Genomic DNA, 5,894 nt, shown 5'->3' on the forward strand with positions numbered 1-5,894 from the left:
ATTGATACAGCCACTATGGAGAACAGTATGGAGGTTCCTTAAAAAACTACAAATAGAACTACCATACGACCCAGCAATCCCACTACTGGGCATATACCCTGAGAAAACCATAATTCAAAAAGAGTCATGTACCACAATGTTCACTGCAGCTCTATTTACAATAGCCAGGACATGGAAGCAACCTAAGTGTCCATCAACAGATGAATGGATAAAGAAGATGTGGCACATATATACGATGGAATATTACTCGGCCATAAAATGGAACGAAACTGAGTTATTTTAGTGAGGTGGATGGACCTAGAGTCTGTCATACAGAGTGAAGTAAGTCAGAAAGAGAAAAACAAATGCCGTCACATATATATGGAATCTAAAAAAAGAAAAAATATAAAGGTCAGAAGAACCTAGGGGCAAGACGGGAATAAAGATGCAGACCTACTAGAGAATGAACTTGAGGATACGGGGAGGGGGAAGGGTAAGCTGGGACAAAGTGAGAGAGTGGCATGGACATATATACACTACCAAACATAAAATAGATAGCTAATGGGAAGCAGCTGCATAGCATAGGGAGATCAGCTCCGTGCTTTGTGACCACCTAAAGCGGTGGGATAGGGAGGATGGGATGGAGGGAGATGCAAGAGGGAAGAGATATGCGGACATATGTATAACTGATTCACTTTGTTATAAAGCAGAAACTAACAAACGATTGTAAAGCAATTATACTCCAATAAAGATGTTAAAAAAATCTAGTGGGAAGCAGCCGCATAGCCCAGGGAGATCAGCTCGGTGCTTTGTGACCACCTAGAGGGGTGGGATAGGGAGGGTGGGAGGGAGGGAGATGCAAGAGAGAAGAGATATGGGGACATATGTATATGTATAACTGACTCACTTTGTGATACAGCAGAAACTAACACGCCATTGTAAAGCAATTATACTCTAATAAAGATGTTTAAAAAAATAAAGAAATCCATGGTGCCATTTAAATTTATCCCATGTGGCTAGTCTTGGACCTTGGGTGGTGGTCTAGCCTGAAGTTCAGATCTGAAATCTATGGTACACATTAAGGTCAGATGCATGCATATTCAGCTCAGTGGTGAGCTCAGGGACTCAAAAACTTCTTTACAGGGTCACTTTCCTGAGCTCCTCCCTCTCTGAGATCTCTGCCTGGTATTCTCTGGTTCCCAAGGCTCCCTTTTTCTTCCTCTGGTCAGAAAGCTGGTTCTTTATTTCTTCTGCTCTGCCTCAAGCTCCCTACAGCTGCATCTTCATCTGGGGCAGTAGGAAGATACAGAGGAAAATAAAAGCCCCAGGGCTCATCCCACTCCCTTAGAACTAGAGCTCCTCTGCTCGGAGAGATGGGTCCCCCTCCCTCAGCATTTCAGGTTCCTGTGGATTCTTTTTGGCACTTGCTGTTGCTACTGCTGTTGCCACTATCAGAGGATTGCTTACAGGGTGCAAGAAAATGGAGAAAAGAACTAAAAAAGACAGATTCCCCCTCAATCTGAGCATTAGAGACCCTGTTTCTGTTCCTCACGCAGTACTAGAGGGCTTCTCCTGGTCCTCTCTCCAATGGCACAGATGCCTGCTTCTGGGTTTGGAGTTGCCTTGAGTCTAGGCTAGAGGATGCTGAAGGGAAGAAAATGGTGAGCTCATCACCAGTTCGGTGGTACCTCAGATTCTGATACTTCCCCAACCTGCCCCCTGCTATTGACTTCTCAGGGTCCTCAAATAGCTGTTCCATGCATTCTGCCCAGATGCAGGTGTGAAGGATGTATTCAGTATGACAGACAGGATGCAGTAGGTTGACTTCCTCCTACCCCAATCCAAAACCCCCATATGTTTTTTCAGACTTATTTATTCATTTTTAAAAATTAATTTTTTTGGAGTATAGTTGATTTATAATGTTGTGTTAGTTTCCGTTGTACAGCTAAGTGAATCAGTTATACATATACATATATCCACTCTTTAGATTCTTTTCCCATATAGGTCATTACAGAGTATTGGGTAGAGTTCCCTGTGCTCTATAGTAGGTCCTTATTAGTTATGTGTTTTATATACAGTAGTGTGTATATGTCAATCCCAATCTCACAATTTATCCTTCCCCCCCTTTCCCCCTTGGTGCCCATAAGTTTGTTTTCTACATCTGTGACCCTATTTCTGTTTTGTAAATAGGTTCATTTGTACTATTTTTTTTAGATTCCACATATAAGTGATATCGTATGATATTTGTCTTTCTCTGTCTGACTTCACTCAGCATGACAATCTCTAGGTCCATCCATGTTGCTGCAAATGGCATTATTTTGTTCTTTTTTCACACTTTTTAAATGAGTATGTAAGAGACCCATAGGAATCAAAAGGTGGGAACACAGATTCTGAAAACCTGATGGCAGGGTCTGTAAATAAGGCCCTTTTGCAGGAAAGCATATAGGGCTGAGCTGGACAATGGTCACAACAGACTTTTGAGGAGACATATTTCTGGGTGGTTCTTGGGGAACAAAGAGGATAACAGATAAATTGGGCAGGTCCTCCTTCCCTGGGCATGCATGTATCACTCTGGTATGACCTAACATTAAAAAAGCATCAAAGAGAAACTGTCACTGTAAATCACCATGGGGTTCTATTAAACCAATAAAACTACTCCCCCATGCTTCCCTACCCACCGAGGGTAGATTAGGGCACCCCTCCTGGCCTAGCTAGGGCATCTGGGGTGAGGGGAGAGGGGTGGGCCCCCAGAGCTGTGGAATTCCAGAGGAGGGTTGTGCTTGTAGCTCAGGATCTAAGTGAGATTTAGTAGAGCCGCCTGTGTTCTTACAAGGCGACCGTGTTTATGGTGTGTCAAGAGGACTCAAGGAAGGAAAGGCGCTGCAGAAAGTAAGGCGGGAGAGGACCATGGTTCCAAGGCCAAGTGTCGTGGAGGGGAAACGTGCGTATGTGCGTACACAGACACACAGCCCTTGGGTTCCTCCAACAGGTAGAACCTTGAAGGCCCTTCTGTTGGTGGATTTCATGAGACAGACATGTATTAATAGACCATGCTCAATGCCTCTCTCATTCTTGGTGGGGAAATGGTCAGAGACATGTACTCGTAGCATGCAAGACTGGGCTTCACCCAACTACTCAGGAAGCATGGCTGTCACTGGGGTGGGTAACTGGTCCCTCTGAGGAACCTGCAGGCATAGACCAGGAAGGGAGATGCTCATCTCCCATCTTTCTGGGCGAGGCCCTGAGGTAGGAATGGGGAGTTTCAGTGAGCAGGTGACTGCAACTGTGCACCCCCAAGTCTGTGTGCTCGGCCCCTCTCTTCCTTAAAAGCACAAGGGCACATGACAGTGGTGCAGGTGCATTTTTGAACATCACCCCAAATCCCAGGTCCCTAGGGGAGAAATTAAAAATCACTGTATCAGAACTCCTGATCTTTGAGTCAGACCAGGAGTGAAGATAAAGTCCATGAAAAGAGGAAAAATTAACTATTATCACAAGCGGGCACTTCCTTTTAATCCACTTCATGTGCAGACCAGCCGGGCTGGCGATGCGTCAGCTCAAGCCTCCCCAGCGTCCGGTGGGAAAACATCCATAACCCCTCAGAGACTTTCATACTAGGATCTTTTTCTGATCTTCAATCCCAAGGCTGCCATCTTTTAAACTGGCCCCAATACCTCTAGTTGTTCAGGAGTCAGTAGAACAAAGCTGATGGGGCAACAGAAGATGCTCTTGGACTCCAATGCACTCGGTTAAATGGAGTAAAAGCTGGTAACGTCAAATACTTCCCAATAAAAGTTGGAAAGCAAAGGACAGAACTGGTGACGGAGGCACCAGTGGGCTTCCATGGCTGCCAAGAGCAGCTGGGGCTTTGAATGATAAGTGTAATAATGAGTCTGTAAGTATGCAGTTCCATGAAGAGTGGCTTTTTACCTGTGGAGGGTCTCCACGGTGAGGAGCTAAGGCCATTTGATGAGGCATGTAACTTTCACACTTACAGTCACCACTGCAAAGCTGAGGAGTGTTTGGGGGGCAGGAGAATTGGGACAGTGTGGCTCAGCTGCAGGGGCATCAGACAGAAGATTCAAGTTCTCACCCTGGTTCTGCCACCTGTACCAGGAGAGAGTGGGCAAGGCAATACTCCTTCCACAGGCCTCGGGTTCCTCTTATAAAACAGTGATGATATTGTTAGGGTCATTTAAAAAAATTATTTTTAAATTTTAATTTTTATTTTATATTGGGGGTGTAGTTGATTTACAATGTTGCGTTACTTTCAGGCGTACAGCAAAGGGATTCAGTTATACATATATCCACTCTTTTTCAGATTCCTTTCCAAGAGGGGTCATTACAGACTACTGAGTAGAGTTGATAGGGTCACTGTAAACCAGAGAATTAAAAATTCTCTGAAACTCCCCCCCGCGGAAAGATTGAGTCGTAACTCCTCTCCCTTTGAGAATGGCTGGCTGGCCTTAGTGATTTGCTTCTAGTGGGTTGAATGTGGCAGAAGTGACCCTGCCTGACTTCCAAGACCAGGTACTAACGGGACACACTGCTCCCCTTCCTCCCCCAGTTCTCCCTCATGATGCTCACCCTCGAACCCAGTCATGTGTTGTGAGGTCACACCTCCACGTGGAAAGCCACAGTGCCAGCTGACAGCTAATGTCACCGCCAGCCATGGGGGTATGTCTCCAGATGGCTCTGCCCATCATCTTTGAGCCACTCTAGCTGAGACTACATAGAACAGGGACAAGCATTCCCTGCCAAGCCGCACCCAACCTGAAGATCCATGAGCAAATAAATGTCTCTGCTTCAATCCCGTCAATTCTGGAGGGGTTTGTTACACAGCAACAGACACCCAGGATAGCTAATGCTTAAAACACAGGCTCACTGAGGCCCCAATTCCTTCCAGGTGGGAATTCTGACATGTCTTAAAGGGGTTAACTGGTGCCACATTATAGGATGAGACAGAAACTGATAAGAGTGCAGACTAGGCCCCCCAACTCTGAGTGTTATAAACCCAAGCAGAAGGAACCTGTCTGAGAAGGTTATCTGGATTAGATTTGCTTCTTTTGTAGCCTCCACAAAAGTCCTTTGTAGCCCCTGAAGCAGAGGGGATGGTTGTAGAAGGAACTCAAATTTCATGTAGAACTGAAATATGCCAAGTGGGGGCTCATTGTCAATGTCCGGAGAGGCAACTGTGACGTGCAACGTAAACAACATAAATTTTAAGTGTCCTCTACACGAAGACAGTCCTGTCCGTGAAAGAACTTCCGTGAAGGATAAATAAGAGTCTGATCAGCCACATTAACTGAGAGCTTATAAGAATATTCCTGGAACTACAATCCTGCAGCCTGTGGAACAAAAACCACATTCACAGAAAGACGGACAAGATGAAAAGGCACAGAGCTACGTACCAGATGAAGGAACAAGATAAAACCCCAGAAAAACAACTAAATGAAGTGGAGATAGGCAACCTTCCAGAAAAAGAGTTCAGAATAATGATCGTGAAGATGATCCAGGACCTCGGAAAAAGAATGGAGGCAAAGATTGAGAAGATGCAAGAAATGTTTAACAAAGACCTAGAAGAATTAAAGAACAAACAAACAGAGATGAACAATACAATAACTGAAACGAAAACTGAAGAGAGAGAGAAAGGACCAGAGAAAATATCTGAAGACGTTACAGTCGAAAACTTCCCTAACATGGGAAAGGAAATAGCCACCCAAGTCCAGGAAACGCAGCGAGTCCCATACAGGATAAACCCAAGGAGAAACACGCCAAGACACAGAGTAATCAAATTGGCAACAATTAAAGACAAAGACAAATTATTGAAAGCAACAAGGGAAAAACGACAAATAATGTACAAGGGAACTCCCATAAGGTTAACAGCTGATTTCTCAGCAGAAACTCTACAAGCC

General features: G+C 44.8%; 1 protein-coding gene across 1 annotated transcript in view; it reads right to left on the bottom strand.

The window, feature by feature from the left end:
* Nucleotides 1–5,894, bottom strand: part of NPAS2 (neuronal PAS domain protein 2) — a 169,364-nt gene that overhangs the window by 67,646 nt on the left and 95,824 nt on the right. The gene's annotated exons all lie outside the window — the stretch shown is intronic.

Source organism: Physeter macrocephalus, chromosome 12 (genome assembly GCF_002837175.3).
Source record: "Physeter macrocephalus isolate SW-GA chromosome 12, ASM283717v5, whole genome shotgun sequence".
In the NCBI taxonomy this organism is placed as follows: domain Eukaryota; kingdom Metazoa; phylum Chordata; class Mammalia; order Artiodactyla; family Physeteridae; genus Physeter; species Physeter macrocephalus.